Genomic DNA, 13144 nt, shown 5'->3' with positions numbered 1-13144 from the left:
TAGCCTAGGTCTCTAGTGGCGCATTTAAAAGAACTCGGAACTCTGCAATCTCTAACTTCCGACTTCAGTGCATTCAAGACAACTGGGAACTCCGGAAAAAAACAAGCTCAGACTGGGATTTTCTTTTGTTTTGAACGGTCATCAAACTCGGAATTCCAATTCAGAAACTCTGGCATCTTTCTCTGACCTGAAAATCACTGATGTTATGATTTGACCTCGTTTTTTCCCCGGAGTTCCCAGTTTAACAGTTTAACAGACACAATCACTGTCAATCCTTAGGCTATACATTTCTGTGGAGATGTCTTATGGTTAAAAGCAGGGCTTGAATTGAGGGGATATGTGAGGATATAGGCCTAACCCTTGTAATGGAGACGGGCAAAAAGCATGCTACCCCTTGTTTACTTAGCCTTAGAAAAAAGCAATCTAGGCTATAACAATGATTAACTCCATGATTATTTCCGCATGGTTTACTAGCCTATCGAAGGTCTTGCTCAGCCTCAACATCACAGGAAAATTTGCTTGTTTTATTAAATGCTCCGCAATTTAGAATATTAGTGGTAGGCTATACCAAAAAGATAAAATCGGTATGGGTCTATGCATAGACTAAAGATCTTAACAGATAAAAATGTTTTTATTCTGGAGAATCCCCTTGAATCAGGCTATTAATTTCAGTGCGGTTGCGTTCTTACACATAACCTTAGCCTAAAAGTAACTGAAAACACCCCAGCATGTTTTGATCACTGAAGCGCTGAAGCACAACATAGCTTCAGCGTGTAAATCAGCTAGAAAGATGTGTCGGCATCGAGTAATTGTCTCTGGCCCCCTCCCAGTTAGGGGGAGTGATGAGCTCTCACAACTCAATCGCTGGTTGAAAACTGTTTTCTTCCCCTCCCAAAAGATAGAATTTGTAGATAATTGGCCCTCTTTCTGGGACTCACCCACAAACAGGACCAAGCCTGGCCTGTTGAGGAGTGACGGACTCCATCCTAGCTGGAGGGGTGCTCTCATCTTATCTACAAACATACTCCTCTAGCTCCACAATGAAATAGGGTGCAGGCCAGGCAGCAGGCTGTTAGCCAGCCTGCCAGCTTAGTGGAGTCTGCCACTAGCACAGTCAGTGTAGTCAGCTCAGCTATCCCCATTGAGACCGTGTCTGTGCCTCGACCTAGGTTGGGCAAAATTAAAGACTAGGGTTTCATTTAAAATAAGTTTCATTTAAAATGTTACATAGAATTTATCCTGTGAAACGTTTTGGAAAGATTCAAGCTGAATATTAAATATAACTGTGATTTCTGTGGAATGGAGGAGACCATTTTGCATTTGTTTTTTGTCTGTATTTATAGTAGAATGTTTTGGATTGACATACAGAATTTTGTTACAAAACAAATAGGACCGGTTGTACTATTTAATGGTTTTGATAGAATGATTTATAAAAAAAATTCAGACAGATAAAGATGTAGTATATTTAATTCAATTGCTAATAATACTAGGTAATTCACAAATGCAAATGGTCTAATTCAAAACCGAACTTTTTTCACTTTATAAATGAGTTTAAACAATATGGCACCACTTTAACTAAAATGAAAAACAAGTAGGCAATTAAAACTTGTTGTATTATTAATGAATAAAAAATTACATTATTATTATAGACTATAGGCTACTCCTTTATCTACCTTGTACAATACTGTAATCATTGAATGAAGTAGCGTACTCATCCACATTTACCATTTCATTTATCAATTAGATAAATAATACTAGCACATACAGTTACATTATTGTAGAATAGGCTACTCCTGTATCCACACTATATTAGGATACTGTTATGATTTCATTGTTCTTGACAGGCATGATTGTAAGGTCTTCAATCAAAGTTGTATGTCGTACATCATTCCCTTCTTCAGTGAAAAGTAGTTATGCATCCCCCATTCAATTCCATTTTAGTGTGTAGGCTTAGTAACGGTGGAAAAATAAACCCATAGCTCAAGTTCACAATTACAATGTAAAATATGTATATATCCTATAGCACCGCATGTGTATATTTTCATTTGCAATTTAATTCATCCATGAAATAAATAATACTAGCACATCAAATTACGTTATTATTGTAGACTAGCCTACTCCTCTATCGCCACAGTAAATAATATTGCCTACGTGCTTTCGACAATACGTTATCAACTCAATTATTTTCAAATAAACCAAATTTGCCTTATCAACACAGTAGGCCAAAATATTTCTTAACGATATCACAACTTAAATATAGCCTACTTACTCCGCAATCAGATCAAGGACATCTCGGTAGTTCTTTTCATCCTCTCCAATTAAAATATCTGGGGCAGACACTCTTGAAAATCGCATCTGCCGCTTAAAAAACAAAAAACGAATGAATGTCTGGGTCGCCGCCGAGCTCTCAAATACCGTGCCCGTCTCTCACTCTATGAACGGTCACTGCTATCTGGATTCCTTGGGACGTCTCTACCCTGAACCCTACACACTAAACTATAACACTAAACTTAAACCATTTTACATTTATACTTAATTGAGGTAGGGACATCCCAAGGATCCCGAATAGCAAGGACCCTCTGGGAAAGCCAGTTAAGTTTTCTCTTTGACTGAAAGCTATGAAGACAACTCTTATTGGTTGTCTGATGTAGGCTACTGGGAACTGGTAACAACACAGTCTGTGATTGACTAACTATATATTTGTCACATGCGCCGAATACAACAGTGAAATTACAGTGAAATGCTTACAAGCCCTTAACCAACACCGCAGTTTGAAAAAAAATACCTAAGAATAAGCAAAGAAATAAAAGTAACAAATAATTAAAGAGCAGCAGTAAAATAACAATAGCGAGGCTATATACAGGTGGTACCGGTACAGAGTCAATGTGCGGGGGCACCGTTTAGTCGAGGTAATTGAGGTAATATGTACACGTAGGTAGAGTTATTAAAGTGACTTTGCTTAGATAGTAACAGAGAGTAGCAGCAGCGTAAAAGGGTGGAGAGGGGGGGCAATGCAAGTAGTCTGTGTAGCCATTTGATTAGATGTTTAGGAGTCTTATGGCTTCAGGGTAGAAGCTATTGAGAAGCCTCTTGGTCCTAGACTTGGCGCTCCGGTACCACTTGCCGTTTGGTAGCAGAGAGAACAGTCTATGACTAGGGTGGCTGGAGTTATTGACAATTGTTAGGGCCTTCCTCTGACACGGCCTGGTATAGAGGTCCTGGATGGCAGGAAGCTTGGCCCCAGTGATGTACTGGGCCGTACGCACTACCCTCTGTAGTGCCTTGCGGTCCGAGGCCGAGCAGTTGCCATACCAGGCATTGACGCAACCAGTCAGGATGCTCTCGATGGTGCAGCTGTAGAACCTTTTGAGGATCTGAGGACCCATGCCAAATCTTTTCAGTCTCCTGAGGGGGAATAGGTTTTGTCGTGCCCTCTTCACGACTGTCTTGGTGTGCTTGGACCATGTTAGTTTGTTGGTGATGTCGACACCAAGGAACTTGAAACTCTCAACCTGCTCCACTACAGCCCTGTCGATGAGAATGGGGGCATGCTCGGTCCTCCTTTTCCTGTAGTCCACAATCATCTCCTTTCTCTTGATCACATTTGAGGAAGAGGTTGTTGTCCTGGCACCACACGGCCAGGTCTCTGACCTCCTCCCTATAGGTTGTCTTGTCATTGTCGGTGATCAGGTCTACCACTGTTGTGTCATCAGCAAACTTAATGATGGTGTTGGAGTTGTGCCTGGCCGTGCAGTCATGAGTGAACAGGGAGTACAGCAGGGGACTGAGCATGCACTCCTGAGGGGCCCCCATGTTGAGGATTAGCGTGGCGGATGTGTTGTTACCTACCCTTACTACCTGGGGGCGGCATATCAGTGAAGTCCAGGATCCAGTTGCAGAGGGAGGTGTTTAGTCCCAGGGTCCTTAGCTTAGTGATGAGCTTTGAGGGCACTATGGTGTTGAACGCTGAGCCAATGAATAGCATTCTCACATAGGTGTTCCTTTTGTCCAGGTGGGAAAGGGCAGTGTGGAGTGCAATAGAGATTGCATCATCTGTGGATCTGTTAGGGTTGTATGCAAATTGGAGTGGGTCTAGGGTTTCTGGGATAATGGTGGTGTTGTGAGCCATGACCAGCCTTTCAAAGCACTTCATGGCTACAGACATGAGTGCTACTGGTCGGTAGTCATGTTATCTTAGTGTTCTTGGGCACAGGGACTATGGTGGTCTGCTTGAAACATGTTTGTTTTACAGACTCGGAAAGGAAGAGGTTGAAAATGTCAGTGAAAACACTTGCCAGTTGGTCAACGGATGCTCGCAGTACACGTCCTGGTAATCCGTCTGGCCCTGCGGCCTTGTGAATGTTGACCTGTTTAAAGATCTTACATCGGCTGTGGAGAGAGTGATCACACAGTCGTCCGGAACAGCTGATGCTCTCATTCATGTATCAGTGTTACTTGCCTCGAAGCGAGCATAGAAGTTATTTTGCTCGTCTGGTAGGCTCGTGTCACTGGGCAGCTCTCAGCTGTGCTTCATTGTTCTCAGATCAACCACTATCCAAATGCGCTACTGTTTTTCAGCCATGGCCTGCAAAGTCACCATTCAACGTTCTGGCGCCTTCTGAGAGCCTATGGGAGCGTTAGAAAATGTCACGTTATGCCAGAGATCCCCTGTTTTGGATAGAGATGATCAAGAAGGCCAAGAAATAGTCAGAGAGAGTGCATCCTGTTTGGAATCTTCTCAGGTTTTGGCCTGCCAAATGAGTTCTGTTATACTCACAGACACCATTCAAACAGTTTTAGAAACTTTAGGGTGTTTTCTATCCAAATCAAACAATTATATGCATATTCTAGTTACTGGGCAGGAGTAGTAACCAGATTAAATCGGGTACGTTTTTTATCCGGCCGTGCAAATACTGCCCCTTATCCCCAACAGGTTAACGCAAATGACTGGGATTTGGGCCTGTTCCCAGGAAAGCAGTATATCCTTCACGTTGGACTCGTTAAAGGAAAAAGCTTCTTCCAGTTCGTGTTGAGTAATCGCTGTTCTGATGTCCAGAAGTTATTTTCGGCAAAGAAATTAACAAAATAACACAGTTGGTTATGAGCACGTAAAACGTCAGCCATCCTCTCTGGTGCCATTCTGTATACAGCGAGATAAGATAACATACCATGCCATGAGGTGAGGGAACGACAGATTACCTATAGAGTGGACATTATCTTTTCTAAGCAATTAGTGATAACAGGAAATACACAAGCCATAGGCTACGCTATAGCTCAAGGTGGCTACTTCGGGAATGTCGGCTTGAACGGGGAAAACGGTAAGTTTCTAACATTTATGGTTGAGATTTAATTAAAATAAATATAAACTATGCACCTTATGACATTAACACGCATGCATCACACAGACGTTAGTCAGTCAGACTTTCAATGGTAGGCAACAGCCACACGGTGGTACAGTTGCCTAGGCTTAATTCTGGCACATATCACCCCCCATACCAAACCAGCCCCTTGCCACTACCTATCCCTCAGTGCTACAGACTCATATCGATGGCGTGTCAGGTCGGGATAGCACTTCACTCTATAGCCCAGGGTTTCCCAAACTCGGTCCTGGGACCCCCCTGGGTGCACGTTTTGGTTTTTGACCCAGCACTACACAGATAAATCAAATAATCCAATATTGATGATGAGTTGGTTATTTGAATCAGCTGTGTAGTGCTAGGGTAAAAACTAAAACATGCACCCAGGGGGTGGCCCCAGGACCTAGTTTGGGAAACCCTGCAGCCATGCTGGCTATCGGAGGGTCTAAATAGGGGTGTCAAACTCATTCCATGGAGGGCCTAGTGTCTGCTGGTTTTTGTTTTTTCTTTCAATTAAGACCTACACAACCAGGTGAGGGGAGTTCCTTAGTAATCAGCGACCTTAATTCATCAATCAAGTACAAGGAAGGAGCGAAAACCCACAGACACTCTGCCCTCCGTGACACGTGCTTTAATGCAGTGGTTTTCAACTGGGTTTTCCTCGACGCAAATTGAACCAGGTTGACTCAGTTGCAATCCAATATTCACATTGCGAAAAATAAATCAGCAAAATACAATATGGAAAACTATTTTTAATGCTATATTGATGGTAAATGTAGCAATTATATCACAAGGGAACAACATTATCACCTCTTTCATTGTCTATAATTACATTTTGCCCATATTCGTTCACAAAACATTTTAATAAACTTACTGTCTTGAGACCACAAAATCAACCAAAACAGTACTACTAATAGGTCTATATTGAACATACTGTGATTGAAGAAAAACTGAGATGAAATTGTAAAAGAAATGTAAGTTCATTATCATTTCTACACAGTTTCTCCCTGGTTTGTCGTTTAAGTTCAGACGAGTATATAAAAAATATACACAGTGCATTCGGAAAGTATTCAGACCCCTTCCCTTTTTCCACAATTTGTTACGTTACACACTTATTCTAATATGGATTTTTTTATTTATTCTCCCTCATCAATCTACACACAATACCCCATAATGACAAAGCGAAAACAGGTATGTTGAATTTTTTGCTCATGTATTAAAAATAAAAAACTGGCATTCCTTATTTACATAAGTATTCAGACCCTTTGCTATGAGACTCGAAATTGAGCTCTGGTGAATCCTGTTTCCATTGATCACCCTTGAGATGTTTCTACAACTTGATAGGAGTCCACCTGTGGTAAATTCAATTGATTTGACATGATTTGGAAAGGCACACACCTTTGCAAAAATGAAAGAAAAAAAATGTTTTGCTTTGTCATTATGGGGTGTTGTGTGTAGATTTGTAGAAAAAAAAGAAGGAAGAGAAGCGCTGCTAAGGTACACAATAGTAGATTTTGGTTGACGGAAGGTGCTCTTTGGTAAAAGGGGTAAATTGGTCATTAAAAAAAGGAGGACCAAGGCACTCTTCATATAATTAATTAAAATGCCTTTATTTGTATGGCATGATCAACGGAAACAAAGTTTTGATGCGTTTTCGGCTGCATACCAATCCGACAAGGTATGACTCCAAACACCCATAAAAGGCTACCCTCCTTCATGTTATCCTCACATGTTATCCTGATAGGTATCAGTCTGGTGTTTTCTGTAATGACCTTAGTGATCACTATTTTTCAGCCTGTGTTCATAATGGCTGCTCAATGAAACGACCTGTCCTGATTTCTCATAGACGCTTGCTAAAATACTTCAATGAGCAAGCCTTCCTTCATGAGCTGGCCTCTGTTAATTGGTATAGAATCAGCTTGATCCCCTCTGTCGAAGACGCTTGGACCTTCTTTTTTGATATTTTCAGTGGTGTTGTTAACAAACACGCCCCCATAAAGAAAATGAGAATTAAAAACAGGTTCAGCCCCTGGTTCGACCGTGATCTGGCAGAGTTACTCCACCTCAAGAATTCCATTTGGCAAAAGGCTCGGCACGCGCATACTCAGGCTGTCTGGCTCTCATTCAGGGAAATGAGAAATAAGTGCACTCAGGCTAGCCGGAAGGCCAAAGTTAGTTACTTTAAGGAGCAGTTCTTTCTATGTCAGTCTAACCCCAAGAAGTTCTGGAAAACGGTTAAAGACCTGGAGAATAAACCTTCCTTCTCCCAGCAGCCCATGTCCCTTAATGTTGATGATATGGTTGTTACTGACAAGGAGTTCATGGCGGAGCTCTTTAATCACCACTTCATCAAGTCAGGATTCCTATTTGACTCAGCCATGCCTCCTTGCCTGTCCAACATTTCCTCATCTCCCACCCCTTCTAATACGACTAGCCCCGATGTTCCTCCCTCTTTTTCCTCCTGCCCCACTACAAAGTTTCTCTCTGCGGGCGATCACTGAGTCCGAGGTGCAGAAGGAGGTCCTTAAACTTGACCCCCAAAAAACATCTGGGTCAGATGATTAGATGGAGCTCCCTTTCTGGGAAGGTTCCCATTGCTTGGAAGGCAGCCATGGTGCGTCCTTTATTTAAAAGGGGAGATCAAGCTGATCCTAACTGTTATAGGCCAATTTCTATTTTGCCCTGTTTATCAAAAGTGTTGGAAAAACTTGTCAATAATCAACTGACTGGCTTTCTTGATGTCTATAGTATTCTCTCTGGTATGCAATCTGGTTTCGGCTCAGGTTATGGATGTGTCATTGCATTAAGGATCTGGCTCTTTTTTTGCCTAAAATGACATGCCCAAATCTAACTGCCTGTAGCTCAGGACCTGAAGCAAGGATATGAATATTCTTGATACCATTTAAAAGCAAACACTTTGAAGTTTGTGGAAATGTGGAGAATATAACACATTAGAAAGGCCATAATATGATATTGCAGTTTAGGCACAATTTAGATTTTGGCCAATAGATGGCAGCAGTGCGTGAAAAGTTTCCGATTTACCAGATCGAATGTGTTATATTGCAATATTGGACAATATTTTGTATCAAGTCTGCCCAAATGTTCCAAATTGGTCAATTGATACATTATCCAGTACATAACTATAGAGAACATACAAAAATGATATGGTAATACCAGAATTTAAGTTTACACACTCCCAGGAATATCATACATGATGGATCATTAGCTTATACACTAACTTTCACACATCCAGATGGCCGGGAGGGATGGGTGTGGAGCCAGAGACAGTAGGGGTTCAAACTGTAGAACCCACTTCCTACGTTTGAATATAAAAATGTATTTTATAAAACACAACTATTCTACATTTTATCTCTGGGAGCCTCAGGATGACAAATCAGAGCAAGATTACTGAATGTAAGTACATTATTTACCTGAATGTATCAAACCAGTTGCCATGCAAACTTTTTGTTGTTGTGCACTCTTCTCAAACAATAGCATGGTATTTTCTTTACTGTAATAGCTACTGTAAATTGGACAGTGCAGTTAGATTAACAAGAATGTAAGCTTTCTGCCCATATAAGGCATGTCTATGTCCTGGAAAGTTTGCTGTTACTTACAACATCATGCTATTCACATTAGCACACGTTAGCTCAATCATCCCGGTATAGGAACATCGGTCCCGTGGAGGTTAAAAGTCCTAAATGATGTTACCATTGCCCTTGATTCTAAGCAATGTGCTGCTATTTTTATTGACTTTTTTTATCGTATTTTTATCATATACATTTTTTTGATATGGTAGACCATTCCATTCTTGTGGGCCGGCTAAGGAGTATTGGTGTCTTTGCACTCAAGGAGTGCAGTGTATAAAATCAGAACATCTGCTGTATCAGCCACTGCCTGTCACCAAGGGAGTACCGCAAGGCTCAATCCTGGGCCCCACGCTCTTCTCAAATTACATCAACAACATAACTCAGGCAGTAGGAAGCTCTCTCATCATATGCAGATGATACAGTCTTATGCTCAGCTGGCCCCACCCTGGATTTTGTGTTAAACGCTCTACAACATCTAACAAGTTTCTCTGCCTTTAACCTTGTTCTGAACATCTCCATAACAAAGGTCATGTGGTTTGGTAAGAAAAATGCCCCTCTCCCCACAGGTGTGATTACTACCTAGCTTGAGGTAGTCATCTCATACAAGTACTTGGGAGTATGGCTAGACAGCACACTGTCATTCTCTCAGCACATGTCAAAGCTGCAGGCTAAGGTTAAATCTTGACTTAGTTTCCTCTATTGTAATTGCTCCTCTTTCACCCCAGCTGCCACACTAACCCTGATTCAGATGACCATCCTACCCATGCTAGATTACGGAGACATAATTTATAGATCGGCAGGTAAGGGTGCTCTCGAGCGGCTAGATGTTCTTTTGGCCAAGATCTTATCTGTCGGAAAGATATCAGTTTGTCTCTGTGGATGGTTTGTCCTCTGACAAATCAACTGTAAATTCCGGTGTTCCTCAAGGTTCCGTTTAAGGACCACTATTGTTTTCACTATATATTTTACCTCTTGGTGATGTCATTCGGAAACATAATGTTAACATACACTGCTATGCGGATGACACACAGCTGTACATTTCGATGAAACATGGTGAAGCCCCAAAATTGCCCTCTCTGCAAATGTTCTACTTTTAAACTTGGACAAACAGAGATGCTTGTTCTAGGTCCCAAGAAACAAAGAGATCTTCTGTTGAATCTGACAATTAATCTTGATGGTTGTACAGTCATCTCAAATAAAACTGTGAAGAACCTCGGCGTTACTCTGGACCCTGATCTCTCTTTTGACGAACATATCAAGACTGTTTCAAAGACAGCTTTTTTCCATCTACGTAACATTGCAAAAATCTGAAACTTTGTCCAAAAATTATACAGAAAAATGTATCCATGCTTTTGTCACTTCTAGGTTAGACTACTGCAATGCTCTACTTCCGGCTACCCGGATAAAGCACTAAATAAACTTCAGTTAGTGCTAAACATGGCTGCTAGAATCTTGAATAGAAGCACACACATCACTGGGACGCTCCTCTTTTCAGTTCGCTGCAGCTAGCGACTGAACGAGTTGCAACAAACAGTCAAACTGGACAGTTTTATCTCCATCTCTTCATTCAAAGACTCTATCATGGGCACTCTTACTGACAGTTGTTGCTGCTTCGCATGATGTATTGTTGTCTCTACCTTCTTGCCCTTTGTGCTGTTGTCTGTGCCCAATAATGTTTGTACCATGTTTTATGCTGCTACCATGTTGTGCTGCTGCCATGTTGTGTTGCTACCATGTTGTTGTCATGTTGTGTTGCTACCATGCTGTGTTGTCATGTGTTGCTGCCATGCTATGTTGTTGTCTTAGATTTATCTTTATGTAGTGTTGTTGTGTCTCTCTTGTCGTGATGTGTGTTTGGTCCTATATATATATTTTTATCCCAGCCCCTGTCCCCGCAGAAGGCCTTTTTCATTTTGGAAGGCCGTCATTGTAAATATAATTTTTTCTTAACTGACTTGCCTAGTTAAATAAAGGAAAAAAATAAATAAATAGATGATAATACAATGTCCTCTTTTGAACAGCTTTTTTCAATCAACCCTGATTTGAAGAGGGAGTGGTTACATAATTCATTGGACAACACCTAGTAAGCAAAACTATACACATTTAAAAGTGAAATACTGTAGATATGTTATCAAAAATGTATCTCAAGGCTAGAAGCATCAGAACCCCTAGAAAGGTAGTTCTAACCTTGAATATGACTGGGGAAAGTGTTAAGAATAGGAGAGCCATCTATTTTATAGTACACTAGTACACAACAAACATGGACCACAACAGTCTAAAACATAGCTGAGGGCAATAGAACAAAATATCCACTAGATGACAGCAATGGGACCTCTGACGACCCTACAGGAAAGGTGAGAAATAGATATCTTCATTTAAACCAGGGTACTTAGTGGCCTGTAGTTTGTAAATCCCCAAACTTTCCCTTTGGTTTAGCTGTTTAAGACGGTCCCTTTTTCTAATTGATGCCGGAACATGATCAATATCCATAGCTTGTAGGGAGGCAGGGTTGCCATTGGGGCGGCAAGTAGCCTAGTGGTTAGAGCGTTGGACTAGTAACTGAAAGGTAGCAAGATTGAATCCCCGAACTGACAAGGTAAAAATCTGTCGGTCTGCCCCTGAACAAGGCAGTTAACCCACTGTTCCTAGGCCGTCATTGAAAATAAGAATTTGTTCTTAACTGACTTGCCTAGTTAAATAAAGGTTAAAAAGATTGGTGCAAGGACTTATAGTGCCTTGCCATAGGGTAGTCTTCATTGTGTTCTGCTAAGTGGTCTTGAAGGTGTCTCTTTGTCCATCCAATATAGAACACCTTGTTCTGTGGACATTCCAATCTGTAGATGACATGGGTGGTTTTGCAGTTAATTAAATCTTTGACTTGATACGCCATTTTAGAATCTGTGTCAACAAAATACTTTTTCTGTGCAATATTTCTGCAATGGTTGCACTGATTGCATTTAAAAGAGCCCCTGGGTTTGTGGTCTAGTCAAGTTTTTTGAGAGTCACCAGGAAGTTAGCTTTGAACTAATTTGTCATTTAGGTTAGGACATCTCTTAAAGCTTATAACTGGTGGCTCTGGGAAGACTTCGCATAGTAGTGTATCACTTTGGATGATTCCCCAATTCTTTTTAATTATTATTTTAATGTTCTCTGCTTCAGTGCTGTATTTTGTAACAAAGTACACTCTCTCTGGTGCATCACGAGGCGCTCCCCTTCGCAACAAGTTCTCTCTGTCAAGTTGTCCGGCCCTTCTACCTGCATCTTTCAGGACCTGAGTGCTGTAGCCCTGATTCAAGAAGCGATTCTCCAATTCAGCAAATTTGACAAAGATGTCTGTTTCCTGATCGCTAATTCTGCGGACTCTTTGGCCATATGGAATGTTCTCTTTTAGTCTTTTGGGATGGAAGCTACAGTATGTGCCCTCGGAATGGTATTCCCATCTGTAGGGTTCATAAAGATTGATGTGTACAAACAACCTTTGTCATTTTTACTGATGTCGAGGTCCAAAAATGAATTATGCTTGCTGTACTCCATAGTTAGTTTGATGTTAGGGTTAATGTTGTTAAGGTATTGGTGGAAGGAAACAAGTTAATCTTCTGAGCCACACCAGAAGAGCAAATACCATCAATATAGCGTCCCCACCATATAATCAGGTCAAATAACTGTAGTATCCCAAATTAAGTAATTTTCCAATTTACCTAAGTACAAACCAGCGTAGGAAGGGCTGTAGCAAGTTCCCATGGCACACCCTTTGGCTTGTTTAAAAATACAGTCCTGAAAGACAAAATGTTATTATTAAGAGTTCATTCAGTCAGTGAGACAATTAATTCTGTGGGAGGCATCTCAGTCTCAGGCTGGGTACTCAAGAAATGGAGCATAGCTGCCAATCCTTGTTCATGTTCACTGGTGGTGTATAGAGACTCCACACCCATGGTGACTAAAAAGGAAGCTGTACCTATATTGTTAAATTCCTTAATTTTGTTCAACAGATCTGTGGTGTCTTGAAGATAGGCTGGGAGTGAAGGCAGAAAATATTTAATAAAGTAATCAATGTACTTGGAGATGGGTTCTGTCAGACTTTCGTTACCACTAATGACTGGTCTGCCTGGGGGGTTTTCAAGATTCTTGTGGACTTTTGGAAGAAAATAAAAAAGAAGCCACACACAGACTGCCATTGAAAAGACATTTGAACTCATT

The sequence above is a fragment of the Salmo salar genome, chromosome ssa04 (assembly GCF_905237065.1).
Source record: "Salmo salar chromosome ssa04, Ssal_v3.1, whole genome shotgun sequence".
In the NCBI taxonomy this organism is placed as follows: Eukaryota; Metazoa; Chordata; class Actinopteri; order Salmoniformes; family Salmonidae; genus Salmo; species Salmo salar.
The sequence above is the reverse complement of the archived record's forward strand: the minus strand, read 5'-3'. Positions refer to the sequence as shown.